Here is a 19,691-nt window from a genome sequence, read left to right on the forward strand (position 1 = left end):
AAGATGGACTTCGTTATTGGCAAGTACAACAAGTATAGAAAAGATAAAATGACAAGAAAGGAATATATCAGATGTGTGGCATATAAATTCTCGGCAAGATAATAATTCATTTGTACTAGTATTCCATTTTTATGGATTTTATTGTGGTGCTTTGAAATGCTGTAAATAGAATTTTACTCCGTGCTTTTAGTGGATGTAAACATAGTGCACAAATATCTTTTAAATTGACCTATCTTGCTCGAAATTCTACTCCCACCTCCCCGTTGTGAGCAGGGGACAACAGTTATATACATGTTATAATTGACAATTCATAACATATGTACAACTGGCTAACGGAAGAGGTTTATATGATAAATAAAAAAATAACTTTCACCTATAATTTACCTGTACACAATCGGCGCAAATGAAAGACAAAATCAGCGCCAAGTGAAGGAAAAAGAGTGAAATGCAGATCGGCGCAAATGCAAAAAGCCGAGTTCAAAATTTATATTTTTATTATTATTTTTATTAGAACGGAGGTTACAGATAGTGTAGTATCTTTTGTGTCCATTTGTGTTTAATTTCCACTAGGTATCAGTGCGACGCTTAATTCCACTTTTCTTGGAAGACGTAGTTTTAAGCGTACACTTTGTTGGAATCCGTGGAAAACGCGAAATAGGACGTTATAATTTGACGTTTTTTTTTTCATGGCTAGAAACAACGTCATAGAGCTTTTATGTCACTACCAAGTTGCGTTAGTTGATGCGCATCAACAATAGGCTGTTTTGTCTTTAACTAATAACTTTAATCACTTTAATAAAGTTGAATTATTTGTTGACAACAAATTTAATTAAATGTCACATTAACCATTTTGATTATTTATTGTAACAACTCTCAACATAACATTAATAAAAAAAAGTGACCAAAAAAACTGGTAAACAAAATAAATTTAACAAATAATCACGTAATGCATCTAAACATTTTCAAAAATGATTTAAAATTACAAAAAAGATAAAAATGTATTTAAAATATAAATGTCACAAATATAAATAATCTTTGTATATTATGGTTTTAATAGCTAGGGGTTTTTGGTATGATCCCAATTATTGGCCATTCAGTTGGGGGCGTAGCGATAGTGAGTCGACCCTAAATAGAAAAATTAAATTTATTTGAATAATAAATGTCAAATTACAAAAAGAATGAACAATAACACGGTAATAGTGTCTGAAGTATTAATATTTCGAAGTTCTGTGGTAAATTTTGGGTGTTCTGTGGTGTTCTGTGGTATTCTGTGGTGTTCTGTGGTAAAAAGACGATTCCGATTTTCCTTGCCAAAACATATTCCACAGTGGCTCGTCTCATGGGTCTACATGGGTTAGATGATGTGTTACTGTCAGTGGCTGTCGCCAATCTTTATAACAAATGAGCCCCTGTGTTTATTCTTGTTGCTGTACTGATAGTATTATAATGGTTAGTCTAGTTCAAATAATTATAATATCTTTAATGTCAAAGGGACAGACTGGGATGAAATCTGTCACTTAAATATAATAAGCCTTGAATTATCTGATTAGTTTCAGTGTATGCATTGCTATATTCATAATACAGTCAAACCTGCCTTAGCAGTCACCTTGTTTCAGCGGTCATGATGACTCTAACTGTCGCTTAACCTCCCAAACGTTTTCTCAGGTTAATTTAACTCTTTTCAGCAGTCACCTGTCTAACTCGGTCAGTGGCCATTTCAACTTTTAACAATGGTCATTTTGATGTTTTTACCTACAAATATCATCATCATGAAAAATATATGTGATCTGTATCCAAATCAAAATGAGAATCTGAACCCGTTTGGAACCGAGATTGTGCAACAGGAAGTGAATTCATGAATTCCTCATGTTCCACTCCTTTCAGTTTCCTTTCAAAACAATACCAGGCCAAAATAAAAATATTGTATGTTTGCCGAAACGCGACCAACCCAAAAAAAATCCGCCGACTCAAATTCTTTTTTTGCTGTTTTTTTGAAGAATTTTTTTTTTGGATTTTTTTCGTGTCCGCTCCGTCATCGTATAAAACTCAATGTTCTTTGTCTTTGCCTTTGAAAGTAACTGTGAATAAGATTAAAAGAAAGCATGTAAGAGACGCAGTTAATCGATATTCGATGTTCTCGGTTTTTATCTTCTGATTTAACGAACGTAAAGAAGTAAAAGTTGTAAAACATGTGAAAATGGCAGACAGTTTTTCATGGCTTTTGATTGTCTCTACAAAGGTTTGACGGAAAAAAAAGATTCCGGTTATTTGCATAGCCTATTTGTCAGACAAAATTATGCAATTAAGCGGAGTATGCTTATATCCGAAATGCCAAATTACGGAGTCAAATAACATCGACAGTAAAGGAAATCCCTGAAAACGTGAACGGCCATAATCCACTTACAGCATGTTGAATGTTGATTTATTCTAATAAAAGTTATAAGTCTAGTGTTATTCATGTTATTGTATTTTGTATTCTTTTAATAAAGTTTATAAACACAGTTTGTTTTAGTTTATTTGCGTACCGATGTTTCCTTTACCTGGGATACAAAATTAGAACAAATTGTTCTTAAAATAGATTTGTTTCTATGACCCTTATGTACAATGTACATCATTACGCTTTGATTAAAATAAACTGTTCAACTATACTACACAGTTTATTATCATTTTTAAAAATAAATGTGTAATGAACTGCCTTTGATATGCAGTATTTACCGCTTGCACAGTGATGTAACACTGTTTCTTTAACCTCGTTAGTTTCGTATATGCAAAGCAGTAAAGGGGCCCTGTACGGGTTATTTGCTGGACACGAGTGTTGAACGTGTGAAAATATAATAATTAGAAGTGAATGCTCTTTTCGAAAAATAATAAAAATAAAAGATTGACGAATAAAATTCTTCAACCATATATAAATGTCCTGTAATGTTTAACATAAATGCAAATCACCCCAAGAGAGAGTACACATTGGATGGTCTTTCAAAGTAAATTAGCAGGCGTTATTGTTTTTAGCTCACCTGACCTGAAAGGTCAAGTGAGCTTTTCTCATCACTTTGCGTCCGTTGTCCGTCGTCCTGCGTCCGTCGTCCGTCGTCCGTAAACTTTTACAAAAATCTTCTCCTCTGAAACTACTGGGCCAAATTTGACCAAACTTGGCCACAATCATCAATGGGGTTTCTAGTTTAAAAAATGTGTCCGGTGACCCGGCCAACCAACCAAGATGGCCGCCATGGCTAAAAATAGAACATAGGGGTAAAATGTAGATTTTGGCATATATCTCTGAAACCAAAGCATTTAGAGCAAATCTGACATGGGGTAAAATTGTTTATCAGGTCAAGATCTATCTGCCCTGAAATTTTCAGATGAATCGGACAACCCGTTGTTGGGTTGCTGCCCCTGAATTGGTAATTTTAAGGAAATTTTGCCGTTTTTGGTTATTATCTTGAATATTATTATAGATAGAGATAAACTGTAAACAGCAATAATGTTCAGCAAAGTAAGATCTACAAATAAGTCAACATGACCAAAATGGTCAGTTGACCCCTTAAGGAGTTATTGCCCTTTATGTCAATTTTTAACCATTTTTCGTAAATTTTTGTAATCTTTTACAAAAATCTTCTCCTCTGAAACTACTTGGCCAAATTAAACCAAACTTGGCCACAATCATCATTGGGGTATCTAGTTTAAAAAATGTGTCAGGTGACCCGGCCAACCAACCAAGATGGCCGCCATGGCTAAAAATAGAACATAGGGGTAAAATGTAGATTTTGGCATATATCTCTGAAACCAAAGCATTTAGAGCAAATCTGACATGGGGTAAAATTGTTTATCAGGTCAAGATCTATCTGCCCTGAAATTTTCAGATGAATCGGACAACCCGTTGTTGGGTTGCTGCCCCTGAATTGGTAATTTTAAGGAAATTTTGCCGTTTTTGGTTATTATCTTGAATATTATTATAGATAGAGATAAACTGTAAACAGCAATAATGTTCAGCAAAGTAAGATCTACAAATAAGTCAACATGACCAAAATGGTCAGTTGACCCCTTAAGGAGTTATTGCCCTTTATAGTCAATTTTTAACCATTTTTCGTAAATTTTTGTAATTTTTTACAAAAATCTTCTCCTCTGAAACTACTAAGACAAATTTAACCAAACTTGTCCACAATCATCATTAGGGTATCTAGTTTAAAAAATGTGTCCGATGACCCCGCTCGCGAACCAAGATGGCCGACATGGCTAAAAAATAGTACATAGGGTAAAATGCAGTTTTTGGCTCATATCTCTGAAACCAAAGCATTTAGAGCAAATCTGATGAGGATAAAATTGTTCATTAGGTCAAGATCTATCTGCCCTGAAATTTTCAGACCAATCAGGCAACCCGTTGTTGGGTTGCTGCCCCTGAATTGGTAATTTTAAGGAAATTTTGCCGTTTTTAGCTCACCTGACCTGAAAGGTCAAGTGAGCTTTTCTCATCACTTTGCGTCTGTCGTCCGTCGTCCGTAAACTTTTACAAAAATCTTCTCCTCTGAAACTACTGGGCCAAATTTGACCAAACTTGGCCACAATCATCAATGTGGTATCTAGTTTAAAAAATGTGTCCGGTGACCCGGCCAACCAACCAAGATGGCCGCCATGGCTAAAAATTGAACATAGGGGTAAAATGTAGATTTTGGCATATATCTCTGAAACCAAAGCATTTAGAGCAAATCTGACATGGGGTAAAATTGTTTATCAGGTCAAGATCTATCTGCCCTGAAATTTTCAGATGAATCGGACAACCCGTTGTTGGGTTGCTGCCCCTGAATTGGTAATTTTAAGGAAATTTTGCCGTTTTTGGTTATTATCTTGAATATTATTATAGATAGAGATAACTGTAAACAGCAATAATGTTCAGCAAAGTAAGATCTACAAATAAGTCAACATGACCAAAATGGTCAGTTGACCCCTTAAGGAGTTATTGCCCTTTATGTCAATTTTTAACCATTTTTCGTAAATTTTTGTAATCTTTTACAAAAATCTTCTCCTCTGAAACTACTTGGCCAAATTAAACCAAACTTGGCCACAATCATCATTGGGGTATCTAGTTTAAAAAATGTGTCCGATGACCCCGCTCGCGAACCAAGATGGCCGACATGGCTAAAAAATAGTACATAGGGTAAAATGCAGTTTTTGGCTCATATCTCTGAAACCAAAGCATTTAGAGCAAATCTAATGAGGATAAAATTGTTCATTAGGTCAAGATCTATCTACCCTGAAATTTTCAGACCAATCAGGCAACACGTTGTTGGGTTGCTGCCCCTCAATTGGTAATTTAAAGAAAATTTTGCAGCTTTTGGTTATTATCTTGAATATTATTATAGATAGAGATAAACTGTAAACAGCAATAATGTACAGCAAAGTTAGATCTACAAATAAGGCAACATGACCAAAATTGTCAATTGACCCCTTAAGGAGTTATTGCCCTTTATAGTCAATTTTTTACAATTTTCATAAATTTTGTAAATTTTTGTAAATTTTTACAAAGTATTTTCCACTGTAATTACCGGGCCAAGTTCATTATAGATAGAGATAGTAGTAAGGAGCAAGAATGTTCAGTAAAGTAAGATCTACAAACACATCACCATCATCAAAACACAATTTTGTCATGAATCCATCTGTGTCCTTTGTTTAATATGCACATAGACCAAGGTGAGCGACACAGGCTCTTTAGAGCCTCTAGTTTAAAATTCACCCCAAATGTTATCTATGGACAATGCTTAAAATCCAATCAATAATTAACACCTTTTGGGATAGAATGGTCATGTTTTTACAACAACTTCCTGTTTGACATTTTATGACCTCGAGGATTAGAATAGAACATGGGAAACTTCACCTGTGTACACATTGAGGTTACAAGAGTGCAATTATTCGTAATGCATTTTCCATAGGGTACCAGTGGTGTTCCTTATTTTTTTTCTCGAAGACTACACAAACAAGGGAAAAACGGGTAGCAGTTCCTGTTACTAGAAATGCCAGTGTTGCATTACAACCAAAAAAATATATATGGTCATGCGACAAAAATTGACTTAAAATGCAGTTGAAAAAGATCGTCTATTTTTTTCGCTTAATGAAAAAGGCATATTTTTAGCTCATCTGGCCCAAAGGGCCAAGTGAGCTTTTCTCATCACTTGGCGTCCGTCGTTGTCCGTCGTCGTTAACTTTTACAAAAATCTTCTCCTCTGAAACTACAGGGCCAAATTTGACCAAACTTGGCCACAATCATCATTGGGGTATCTAGTTTAAAAAATGTGTCCGGTGACCCAGCCAACCAACCAAGGTGGCCGCCATGGCTAAAAATAGAACATAGGGGTAAAATGTAGATTTTGGCTTATATCTCTGAAACCAAAGCATTGAGCAAATCTGACATGGGGTAAAATTGTTTATCAGGTCAAGATCTATTTGCCCTGAAATTTTCAGATGAATCGGACAACCCATTGTTGGGTTGCTGCCCTGAATTGGTAATTTTAAGGAAATTTTGCTGTTTTTGGTTATTATCTTGAATATTATTATAGATAGAGATAAACTGTAAACAGCAATAATGTTCAGCAAAGTAAGATCTACAAATAAGTCAACTTGACCAAAATGGTCAGTTGACCCCTTAAGGAGAGATTGCAGGGTTTAAGCTAGGATTTTGAGGGCTTTAGTCACTTTAGTGCGAGATTAAAATCAACATTATTTTGGGTAACATCAAGGGACCAAGGATGTATGTTTATTACTAGCTATACATCTTTGTCAGACTTTGAAGGACTAAGGCATCAAATTACTAGGCAGTAATTGCATGATTTGACTGATGTGTCACTTAAATATGAAGATTAGGAAATAAGATCTGAAAATCTAGTTCAAAATTTTACTTGAATTAGTTTCAGGTGACATTCCTGTTCAACAAAAGTTGGGTTCTTATTGTTTAAAACAAGGAATAACTGAAAAAAAGTCAGTATAAACAGGAACATATATAGACTAGATATACTGTTCCCAGGTATAAATGAACTTGTTGAACTTTGTAAGACTATTACACTGCATAATCATTATCCTTATAAGACATTTAAATCGATAATTTTGAAATAATTTCTATAAAGTTGGAACCAAGGATTTGTACAAATTCACATGGGACGATTCAAATAAGTTAACTGTAAATTGTAAATTAATCAAGAATTTATCACGTTTACTTTCGATTTCCAAATGAAATGTAAACGGGAAGTGACAAGTAGATAATAAATTCAGAATGAAACCGGATTCATCTACGGATTGGTTCGTGTTTAAAAAAAGGCAGGAAATAATCATTTTTTTATTTCAATTTGCTTAGTAAGAACTATATTTGTCTCTCTCATTAATATTGGCACTAAATTTATTTCGTATTTTATGTTTTAGCGTCTATAAATTCATAGGAAAACTTTCACGCATGCGCAGTATATCGTGAAGGAAGCACCTGTTTACGTGAAAACATTTCTGAACGTTTTGAATAAAAGTTGTATCTTTTTAATCGAAATTGAACGTTTTATATCAAAGATGACGAAAATACGATCATTTGACGAAACTACGACAAACGAACTGCAAATTATGATTGTTTAAGAAATATTTGAAATTAAAAAGCGAACTGTCCGGGGGAAAACAATTCTGTTGAAATGACGAAATTACGACAAGCGAACTGCAAACTGTGGTCGTTGGACTTGAGAAATATTGAAATTAAAATGCGGACTGACTAATTTTACTGGGGAAAATAATTAACCGGATTAGTGACCCATCCGATGGCGATAAGCGGATTAGCTGTAAACACAACTTTATAACACCTGTTGTAAATGTTAATTAGCTGAGGGTCATAAACTTGTCAGAAACATGTAGACAGGTAGAATTATAGTATTTTCATGCGAAAATATTTTTACACTTTCAAAATTTAAGTGACGAAATTGATTTGAAATACTTTCGTCATTATGAAAACAGTTTCGTAAATTACGAAAGTGACGAGCGCTAGCAAAATCACTGGTTATTGCCCTTTATAGTCAATTTTTAACCATTTTTCGTAAATTTTTGTAATCTTTTACAAAAATCTTCTCCTCTGAAACTACTAAGACAAATTTAACCAAACTTGTCCACAATCATCATTAGGGTATCTAGTTTAAAAAATGTGTCCGATGACCCCGCCCGCGAACCAAGATGGCGCACATGGCTAAAAAATAGTACATAGGGTAAAATGCAATTTTTGGCTCATATCTCTGAAACCAAAGCATTAATAGCAAATCTGATGAGTATAAAATTGTTCATTAGGTCAAGATCTATCTGCCCTGAAATTTTCAGACCAATCAGGCAACCCGTTGTTGGGTTGCTGCCCCTGAATTGGTAATTTTAAGGAAATTTTGCAGTTTTTGGTTATTATCTTGAATATTATTATAGATAGAGATAAACTGTAAACAGCAATAATGTTCAGCAAAGTAAGATCTACAAATAAGTCAACTTGACCAAAATGGTCAGTTAACCCCTTAAGTAGTTATTGCCCTTTATAGTCAATTTTTAACCATTTTTCGTAAATTTTTGTATTTTTTTACAAAAATCTTCTCCTCTGAAACTACTTAGACAAATTTAACCAAACTTGACCACAATCATCATGGTATCTAGTTTAAAAAATGTGTCCGATGACCCCGCCCGCGAACCAAGATGCCCGACATGGCTAAAAAATAGTACATAGGGTAAAATGCAGTTTTTATACGACCGCAAAAAAATTTTTGTGGTCGTATACTGGTATGTCGTCGGTGTTGTCGTCGTCCTGCGTCGTCCGAAGACACATTGGTTTTCGCACTCTAACTTTAGTTTAAGTGAATGCATCTCTATGAAATTTTACCACAAGGTTCAATACCACAAAAGGAAGGTTGGGATTGATTTGGGGGGTTATGGTACCAACAGTAAAGGAATTAGGGGCCAAAAAGGGGCCAAAAATAAGCATTTTTGTAACTTCCAGACATAACTTGTGTGTTAGTGTATGGATCTCTCTGACATTGTACCACAAGGTTCCATATCACAAAAGTAATGCTGGGATTGATTTTGGGGGTAATTGCCTCAAAATTTTAGGAATTAGGGGCCAAAAAAGGGGCAAAAAACAAGCATTTTTCTAGTTTCATGACAATAACTTGTGTGTAAGTGTATGGATCTTTCTGAAATTGTACTACAAGGTTCCATATCACAAAAGGAAAGCTGGAATTGAGTTTGGGGGTAATTGCTGAAACGTTTAGGAATTGGGGGCCAAAAAGGGGCCAAAAATAAGCATTTTTTTAGTTTCCAGACAATAACTTGTGTTCAAGTGTATGGATCTCTCTGAAATTGTACTGCAAGGTACCATACCACAAAGGGAAGGCTGGGATTGATGATGGGGGTAATTGCCTCAATATTTTAGTTTAGGAATTAGGGGCCAAGAAGGGGCAAAAAACAAGCATTTTTCTAGTTTCAGGACAATAACTTGTGTGTAAGTGTATGGATCTTTCTGAAATTGTACTACAAGGTTCCATATCACAAAGGGAAAGCTGGTTTGAGTTTTGGGGTAATTGCCCTAAATGTTTAGGAATTTGGGGCCAAAAAGGGGCCAAAAAACACATTTTTCTAGTTTCCAGACAATAACTTGTGTTCAAGTGTATGGATCTCTCTGAAATTGTACTGCAAGGTACCATACCACAAAGGGAAGGCTGGGATTGAGTTTGGGGTTGATGAATCATAAGGGGGTTCAAACAATTTGGGGGGGGGATTTTTTTTTTTCCCTTTTTTTTCTTTTTTTCCTTTTAAAATTTTCCATTTTAAGTTGGTTATTTCTGATTTATATTTAAAAGCAAATAATAATGATATGGTAGGAGATACACACCAAACTGGATGTGTAAATTATTAAATAATAAGTATTGTGCAATAGCAAGAAATTTTCAATTGCACAGTATTGCACAATAGCAAGAAATCTTCAATTGCACAGTATTGCGCAATAGCAAGAAATCTTCAATTGCACAGTATTGCGCAATAGCAAGAAATATCCAATAGCACAATATTACGCAATAGCAAGAAATTGTCAATTGTACAGTATTGCGCAATAGCAAGAAATATTTAATTGCACAATATTGTGCAAAAGAAGATACTTCATATAAATTGCTTAATTCTTGACCAATTTCAATGGGGTTTTATTCTTGAATTCTTGGGGTTCTTTAATATGCTGAATCTAACCGTGTATTTAGTTTTTGGATTTTGGGCCCCGTTTTTAAATTGGTCCACATTGAGGTCCAAAGGGTCCAAAATTAAACTTTGTTTGATTTCATCAAAAATTGAATTATTGGGGTTCTTTGATATGCTGAATCTAACCGTGTATTTAGATTCTTAATTTTTGGTTCCGTTTTCAAATTGGTCTACATTAAGGTCCAAATTAAACTTAGTTTGATTTTAACAAAAAATTGAATTCTTAGGGTTCTTTGATATGCTGAATCTAAACATGTATTTAGATTTTTGATTATGGGCCCAGTTTTCAAGTTGGTCCAAATCGGGGTCCAAAATTAAACTTCGTTTGATTTCAACAAAAATTGAATATATGGGGTTCTTTGATATGCTGAATCTAACCATGTATTTAGATTTTTTATTTTTGGGCCCCGTTATCAACTTTGTCCACATTGAGGTCAAAAGGGTCCAAAATTAAACTTTGTTTGATTTCATCAAAAATTGAATTCTTGGGGTTCTTTGATATGCTGAATCTAACCATGTGTTTAGATTTTGGATATTGGACCATAATAGATGAATGTCTAATTTAAAATTTTTAAGTTCTTAGACCACATTCATTCTGTGTCAGAAACCTATGCTGTGTCAAATATTTAATCACAATCCAAATGCAAAGCTGTATCAAGCTTGAATGTTGTGTCCATACTTGCCCCAACTGTTCAGGGTTCGACCTCTGCGGTCGTATCAAGCTGCACCCTGCGGAGCATTTTATTCTGCCAGGAAATATTACATTCACTCTAGATCTGTGGTTAAAGTTTTTAAAATTTTAATAACTTTCTTATACTAATTTGGATTTGTACCAAACTTGGACAGAAGCTTGTTTATGATCAAAAGCTAGTATCTAGAAGGAAATTTTGTAAAAAAATAAATCCATTTTTTCCGTATTTTACTTTTAAATGGACTTAGATTTTCTGCCAGGAAACAACATATTCACTCTGTGGTTAAAGTTTTTAAAATTTTAATAACTTTCTTATACTATTTTGGATTTGTACCAAACTTTGACAGAAGCTTGTTTATGATCAAATGCTAGTATCTAGAAGGAAATTTTGTTTTCTTCCAGTTAACATTACATTCAGTCTGCAGTTAAAGTTTTTAAACATTTATTAGATTCATAAACTATCCTGGATTTTTACCAAACTTGGACAGAAGCTTCTTAAAATCTAAAGATAGTATCAAGAGGAATATTTTTATTGATTTACTTCCTCATTTTTGTTGAGCCTGCGATTAACAGAAAAAGTAGGCGAGACACTGGGTTCAGCGGAACCCTTACGAATTTTTAAATAAATGAATATTTTATTGTCTCTTGAATTTCTCACTTATTGTGAGTAACAGGATTACTTTATTTGGTATATAGGATCCTTGCAAGTTCTTCGTGTCAATCAGACAGGGTTCACTTAACTTTGAACTCTTTTCATGGATTTGTGATTATGGTCAATTTATCTTATCTCAGTGTATGGAATGATTGTAAGGTGTATATGTCTGTCTGGAATGTTTCATCTTGCATTGACCATATTTTTATGGTTTATTAGACAATTTTAAGTTTTTTGGTTTGGTCTGTTATTCATATATTATAATTAATAGGTCATCTATATTTGGTATACAGAATGATTGTAAGGTGTTCATGTCTGTCTGGTCAATTTTTATTTTTCATGGTTTTGTTCATTTTAAAATACTATAATTAGCAATAGGTCAACTATATTCCGTGTATGGAATGATTGTAAATGCTTGTCTGGCAGTGTTCATCTAACCATGGCTCCTTTTCAGCTCACCTGGCCTAAAAGGCCTAGTGAGATTTTCTCATCACTTGGTGTCCGTCGTCCGTTGTTGTCGTCGGTCGTCTTCTTAACCAAACTTGGCCACAATCATCATTGGGGTATCCAGTTTAAAAAATGTATTGGATGATCCTGTCTGCCAATCAAGATAGCAGCCATGGCTAAAAATAGAACATAGAGGTAAAATGTAGATTTTGGCTTATATCTCTGAAACGAAAGTGTTTAGAGCAAATCTGTCGCGGGTGAAATTTTTCATCAGGTCAAGATCTATCTGCCCTGAAATTTTCAGACAAATCAGACAACCCGCTGTTGGGTTGCTGCCCCTCAATTGGTAATTTTAAGGAAATTTTGCAGTTTTTGGTTATTGAATATTATTAAGTCTCCCAAACGAAGTTTAGGAAGACTTATTGTTTTTGCTCAGTTCTTATTATTATTATTATTCTTCTTCTTCTTCTTCTTCTTCTTCTTCTTCTTCCGCCGCTTTTAAATTTGAACTTGTCCGCACCCGTTCTCCAAAACCACTTGTCGGATTAACTAAGGGTTTCACAATATGTTAGACTAACATGTCTAGTGGTGCAATCAGGGTTTTGTTTTTGCAATGGGGTTTATAAAGGGGTACTTTGAGGGGCAAAAAGAAAAGAGGGTTTTACTATAGAACCCTATGGGATTTTATTTTTTAAAATTTTCAAATCATTATAAATTGAAAACCGTTCGTGATAGACACAAACTTTTTAATTGAAAATGTTCTAAATGATAAAGCCCATTAAATGAAATACAGGGTTAGTCCCCAGGGGTCACCCCCACCCCCTGCCATTTAAGAAAGTTCTAATACCTTGTAAGTGGTCAAGATCCCCACCCCTAAACCATATATATTCTGGTTTGTCATGCTAAGATGGTTTGAATGATATACAGGGTTAGTCCCCAGGGGTCATCCCGACCCCCTGCCATTTGAGAAAGTTCTAATATCTTGTAAATGGTCGAGATCCCCACCCCTAAACCATATATATTCTGGTTTGTCATGATAAAGCACATCAAATGAAATACAGGGTTAGTCCCCAGGGGTTACCCCCACCCCCTGCCATTTAAGAAAGTTCTAATATCTTGAAAGTGGTTAAGATCCCCACCCCTAAACCATATATATTCTGGTTTGTCATGCTAAGATGCTTTGAATGATATACAGGGTTAGTCCCCAGGGATCATCCCGACCCCCTGCCATTTTAGAAAGTTCTACTATCTTGTAAATGGTCGAGATCCCCACCCCTAAACCATATATATTCTGGTTTGTCATGATAAAGCACATCAAATGTTATACAGGGTAAGTCCCTGGGGGTCACCCCCACCCCCTGCCATTTAAGAAAGTTCTAATATCTTCTAAGTGGTCAAGATCCCCACCCCTAAACCATATATATTCTGGTTTGTCATGCTGAGATGGTTTGAATGATATACAGGGCAAGTCCCCAGGGGTCATCCCGACCCCCTGCCATTTGAGAAAGTTCTAATATCTTGTAAATGGTCGAGATCCCCACCCCTAAACCATATATATTCTGGTTTGTCATGATAAAGCACATCAAATGTTATACAGGGTTAGTCCCCAGCGGTCACCCCCACCCCTTGCCATTTGAGAAAGTTCTAATATCTTGTAAATGGTCGAGATCCCCACCCCTTAACCATATATATTCTGGTTTGTCATGATAAAGCACATCAAATGAAATACAGGGTTAGTCTCCAGGGGTCACCCCCACCCCCTGCTATTTAAGAAAGTTCTAATATCTTCTAAGTGGTCAAGATCCCCACCCCTAAACCATATATATTCTGGTTTGTCATGCGAAGATGGTTTGAATGATATACAGGGTTAGTCCCCAGGGGTCATCCCGACCCCCTGCCATTTGAGAAAGTTCTAATATCTTGTAAATGGTTGAGATCCCCACCCCTAAACCATATATATTCCTATTTGTCATGTCTCGAACATTTGAATGACGTATACGGTCAGTCCCCAGGGGTTCCCCCCATCCCCAATGTTCTAATATCTTGTAAATGGTTGAGATCGCCACCCCTAAACCATATATATTCCTGTTCGTCATGTAATGAACATTTGAATGACGTATAGGGCCAGTCCCCAGGGGTTCCTCCCCACCCCCAATATTCTAGTATCTTGTAAATGGTCGAGATCCCCACCCCTAAACCATATATATTCTGGTTTGTCATGCCAAGATGATTTGAATGATATACAAGGTTAGTCCCCAGGCATCACTAATGCATATAACTTTACTGGACCAAACCAATTTTCACTGGACGTTGCCCAATGTCAGGCGACCCTGGGAATTACGAATTATGGGAGCTTCGTTTGGGAGACTTCGTAACAGCATCCTGTTACAATCATTTCTTGTTATAGATAGAGATAAACTGTAAACAGCAATAATGTTCAGCAAAGTAAGATCTACAAATAAGTCAACATGACCAAAATGGTCAATTGACCCCTTAAGGATTTATTGCCCTTTATAGTCAATTTTTAACAATTTTTTGTAAATTTTTGTAACCTTTTACAAAGATCTTCTCCTCTGAAGCTACAGAGACAAATTTAACCTAACTTGGCCACAATCATCATTAGGGCATCTAGTTTAAAAAATGTGTCCGATGACCCAGCCTACCAACCAACATGGCTGCCATGGCTAAAAATAGAACATAGGGGTAAAATGCAAGTTTTGTCTATTACTTTTTTAACGGTTATTAATAGAGAAAATCTGAAAGAAGTAAAATGTTCAGAATAATGAGCTCTACCAATTGTCCATAAATGTCAAAACTGTTTGACAAATTCTTATAGGAGTTATTGCCCAAAAATGACAAATTTTACCAATTTTTTTCATTTTTGCCGATTATCATGAAAACTATGATATTTTGATAGAGAGAAACATTTTTTTTTTGTCATGCCTTATATGATTTAAATCATATTAAATAAATAAACAATTTAAATCACAAAAATTATCAGCAAGGCAAGATCTATTAAAAAGTCAATTTTGTCGATATAGTTAGTAGACTGTCACTCATCATAGGAATGATTGCACTTAAATGAGGATTTTTTTTACCCTCTTTTGTGTTTTGAGCAAAAACTAAAGAAGATAGAGAAAAAATAAACAGACTAAAAGATCAGTAATACCAGATCAACAAAATAGAGATTTTTGTCGTGAAGTCTATTCTCCTCTACAATGTTGGAGAGTGTCCTTTGTTTGATATGCACATAGACCAAGGTGAGTGAAACAGGCTCTTTAGAGCCTCTAGTTATGGTTTATTGGTCAATGTGAAGATTTTATAAATCTATAAGCACTAGGTCAACTGTATTCGGCGTTTGGAAAAAAGTAAAATACCAAATGTACCGAACTCTAAATTCAAAAAGGAAAGTCCCTTATCAAATGGCAAAATCAAAAGCTCACATGCATCAAGCGAATAAAAAACAATTGTCATATTCCTGACTTGGTACAGGCATTTCCTTATGTTGAAAATAGGTGATTAAACCTGGTTTTATAGCTAGGTAAACCTTTCACTTGTATGACAGTCACATAGAATTCCATTATATATTGACAACAATGTGTGAGCAAAACAAACAAATATAATATGTCAAAATTTCAAAAATTGGGGTAGAGAGCCAACAAACAACTGTCATGACAATGTCAACAAAGAAAAATACTCTATAGACAAAGCAGTGAAAGCACATAAGCATAATTGTAGGTGTACATGTTCCTATAACCAAGGCCAGTACTATGCTTGTTTCTGACCTGGTTACTCATCTTGCTAGGTTGGGGGAACTAGCAGGTAGCTTTCATTTGAATACATGTCAACGTAACACAGATTCAAGTTCTATATATAATGTTTATTAATCAGCATTCAGTATAGTTATCAATCACAATAATCACATCATAAGTTCATGAGACATATTAAAACAGCATGTCTAATATCAATTCAATACAACTGTCTAAATCCAAGTCTAAAACACAAGTCTAAAACACCACTGTAAAACACAACTCTAAAATACATCTGTCCCTTACTACATGGTCAACCAATATATATTGTTTTTCATTATTCAATTTACATAACATTAATACTCAATATATTTACTTTACATTATAATGCTAGTTTATCTATTTTCCCAAATATCAAGTCTTTGTGACATAACCTAAATTATCTTACAAAGTAAGAAATCCCTTTTTTATATATAACACTTCTCTAATCCTTAATTCTCTATTGTCATTTAACCCTCAGGGGATTACATAATAATTTGCTTTACACTTATTTAAAATTGTGAAGATTTATATTAATTATTTATCAAGTAAATTAATTCTTAAGCTAGTGCTAAATATCTTAACTAATACTGAATTATAACAAATCTTTGAATTCTACATTTTGACATTCTTGCATCTAAAATATACTGGTTATACCCTTCCCTTCGTCGCCAAGATTGCTCCTGCAATCTTCAATTAAAATACAAAATGCATCATTAAAAAAAAAATATAATATTTTACACATATTATATAGCAACAATTTAATTACTGAGTCCTGTCAATAAAATAAAACAATATATTGTGAAACAATTGAATCACTGATTCCTGTCAATAAGATATAACATATATATGAAAAAAAATATTGTGAAAACATTAATTAATTCACTAATTCCTGTAATAAAACATTACTAAATATATATACATGTACATGTTCCTGGATGTGGAATGGTCAAGTTTAGATTGTCCATATCAGGGAAGTTCTCTGAAGTTCACTAATATTGACAAGTCCAACTCTCACATAATTAATGACAATGAGCTCATTGCATACTTCATGAAGTATTTCTAGGTGCATAAAGGGGCATAACAATAGCAATATATAACTGAAATATAAGATTATTAATATTATCCATATTGGTCATCATCTGCAAGTTAAACACATAATTATTCAAATCATATTACCTTCTTATATAATGAACATAAAACATATTTAGAAATATACATTTGTATATGATTAACCTGTGAATAATTTGGAAAGAAAATATTTATAATTAAAATAACAATAAAGAAAATATTAATAATCAATATCAAAACATGCAAGCATTCTATATCAAAACAAGCAAGCATTTCAATAAGCAAATATAAGTGTCTTTTGTACACATATTCAATATAGACAATTAATGTCCAACAGTACAATCTTCACATTTTTCACCATTGGTAGTCAAAAAAAAGTTACTAGTTTTCAACGATATTGTTTATACATCATGATACATGTCCACCTGGTTTCTTCTTCTGTTTGATTGTCATAGTAATTTTGCAGATATCATTATCAACTTTCATATCACATTGTCTTTTAATCTTCATCAATATTCATGTAAAGTTAATAAAATGTCACTTCAGGTCACAAATCTCTGCTAATAAGTTTTATAATATCAAATAAATTTTCACTAGCTAATATGATATGTCCATCATTGTTTGTCTTTCTTTAATTTTAAATGCACAATTTGGTCACTTCTGTGGGTCCACCATTTCTTCATTTTATGGGTCCACCATTTCTTCATTTTGTGGGTATTGGTACTTTACTTCATCAATGTAAGTGCAACCAATAGCATAATCATACATGACACCAAAAACCCTTATACCTTATTATCTTAAGTTCATTTTAATTTGGGGAATTTTTATTTATCTCTCAAATATTCATTAGAATACCACAATTTTAGGCCAATATATATATTACCTATTTATTTATATCAACATAAATTACATACAACATGTAAGAATTTCTAATTATCTTCCCTTCTTTATATTCTAGTTTAATTCCTATACGTTTGTCTTCTTATTTCTAATTTATCTATATAACAACTGTACGCCAGTTTATTTTGTACTTCCTATTTAGGTACTCCCTAATTATTTGTTACTCTTCCACTAAAAATATTTAAGTCATAATAAGAAAAACAACAGTTCAAAAATAGTGATGCCTATATACAATGTATGTATAGGGACCACTTGATAGTTCTATTTGTATCATTGATAAAGTACATTTTGTATAATCTGAAGTAAAATTGGTTTAAAGTACATCAGTAGATGTGCCGTTTACCTGCAATATTTAAGGATCTAATAGTAAGAACTACTAATGTAATGAATACATTTGTCCAGCAGGATTAAATTAACAGACACTATAACTTCTGAATATTGTGTACTTTAACCAGAAATTCAGAACAAAAATAACACTTTTCAACGATACAAAAGAATAAGCATTGTCACATTGCATTTATGAATGCTTATAACACTACTTGAATATCTTTAGTTGCTTAATCCAGTAGGATTTAGAATTCTGTACAAAGCCTTTCCATTTTGTACATTTACTACCACTTTTGAACCAACCAAATTTTTAATATCATTTGAAAAGTTTGGTTCAAGAATTACTGTACTGTTTTTACTATGCCTAACAGAAAGCCTAACAGGTATAATAATTTCACAGTGTGGGAGAATAACCTCTTCTGCTATAGTTTTAACATGTCCATAATGTTCATTTATAGTCTCTATATTATTTAAAGGTACATTCAATAAATTTTCTTGAATTGCTAAGGTATTATTTTCAAAATTTATATGAGCTTTATTAGCTTTAAGAAAGTCTATTCCTAAAATTATATTAAAAGTTAAGTTCTCAAGTACTGTTAATTCTTGATATATAATTAAATCATCTATATTTAATTCAACATCTACTTTTCCTAAAATTGGATAGCTCATACCACAAGCAGTAAAAATTCCAGATTGCGTACTTTTTTGTATTTTGATGTTTTTCAAACATTTTTGTAAACACTTTAATGATATACAAGAAATTGAAGCACCTGTATCAACTAACGAATCAACTGTTTTATTTCCTAATTGCAAATGTATAATATTTTTTGAAAGGGGGGCTATTAGAGCTAAGGAGGGGTCAGGATAAACTGAATTAGACATGTTGAGTCTTTTTAGAGGGAAAATCCTATTAAAAGATCTTGACAACTTTAATTACAAAATAAAGTAAAATTTAAAGATTTGGTGTCATATAAGATCACAAATAAAAGGTTGACTCACCTCTGCATACTCAGAAAAATCCACTGTTTCCTATATGGAGATATGCTGACTCTTGTCTCGGTATTCAGGTTCGCATCCTACATGTATCCCTCCTCAGTACCGGAAAGCTGGGTCACTCCGCCACGTATAACCAAGGCCAGTACTATGCTTGTTTCTGACCTGGTTACTCATCTTGCTAGGTTGGGGGAACTAGCAGGTAGCTTTCATTTGAATACATGTCAACGTAACACAGATTCAAGTTCTATATATAATGTTTATTAATCAGCATTCAGTATAGTTATCAATCACAATAATCACATCATAAGTTCATGAGACATATTAAAACAGCATGTCTAATATCAATTCAATACAACTGTCTAAATCCAAGTCTAAAACACAAGTCTAAAACACCACTGTAAAACACAACTCTAAAATACATCTGTCCCTTACTACATGGTCAACCAATATATATTGTTTTTCATTATTCAATTTACATAACATTAATACTCAATATATTTACTTTACATTATAATGCTAGTTTATCTATTTTCCCAAATATCAAGTCTTTGTGACATAACCTAAATTATCTTACAAAGTAAGAAAT

The 19,691-nt window shown here is 33.7% G+C and overlaps 1 protein-coding gene across 3 annotated transcripts in view; it reads left to right on the forward strand.

The window, feature by feature from the left end:
- Positions 1-19,691, forward strand: part of LOC127700014 (trans-Golgi network integral membrane protein 2-like) — a 63,587-nt gene that overhangs the window by 37,389 nt on the left and 6,507 nt on the right. The gene's annotated exons all lie outside the window — the stretch shown is intronic.

Source organism: Mytilus californianus, unplaced genomic scaffold (assembly GCF_021869535.1).
Source record: "Mytilus californianus isolate M0D057914Y unplaced genomic scaffold, xbMytCali1.0.p SCAF_46, whole genome shotgun sequence".
NCBI classification, from domain to species: Eukaryota; Metazoa; Mollusca; class Bivalvia; order Mytilida; family Mytilidae; genus Mytilus; species Mytilus californianus.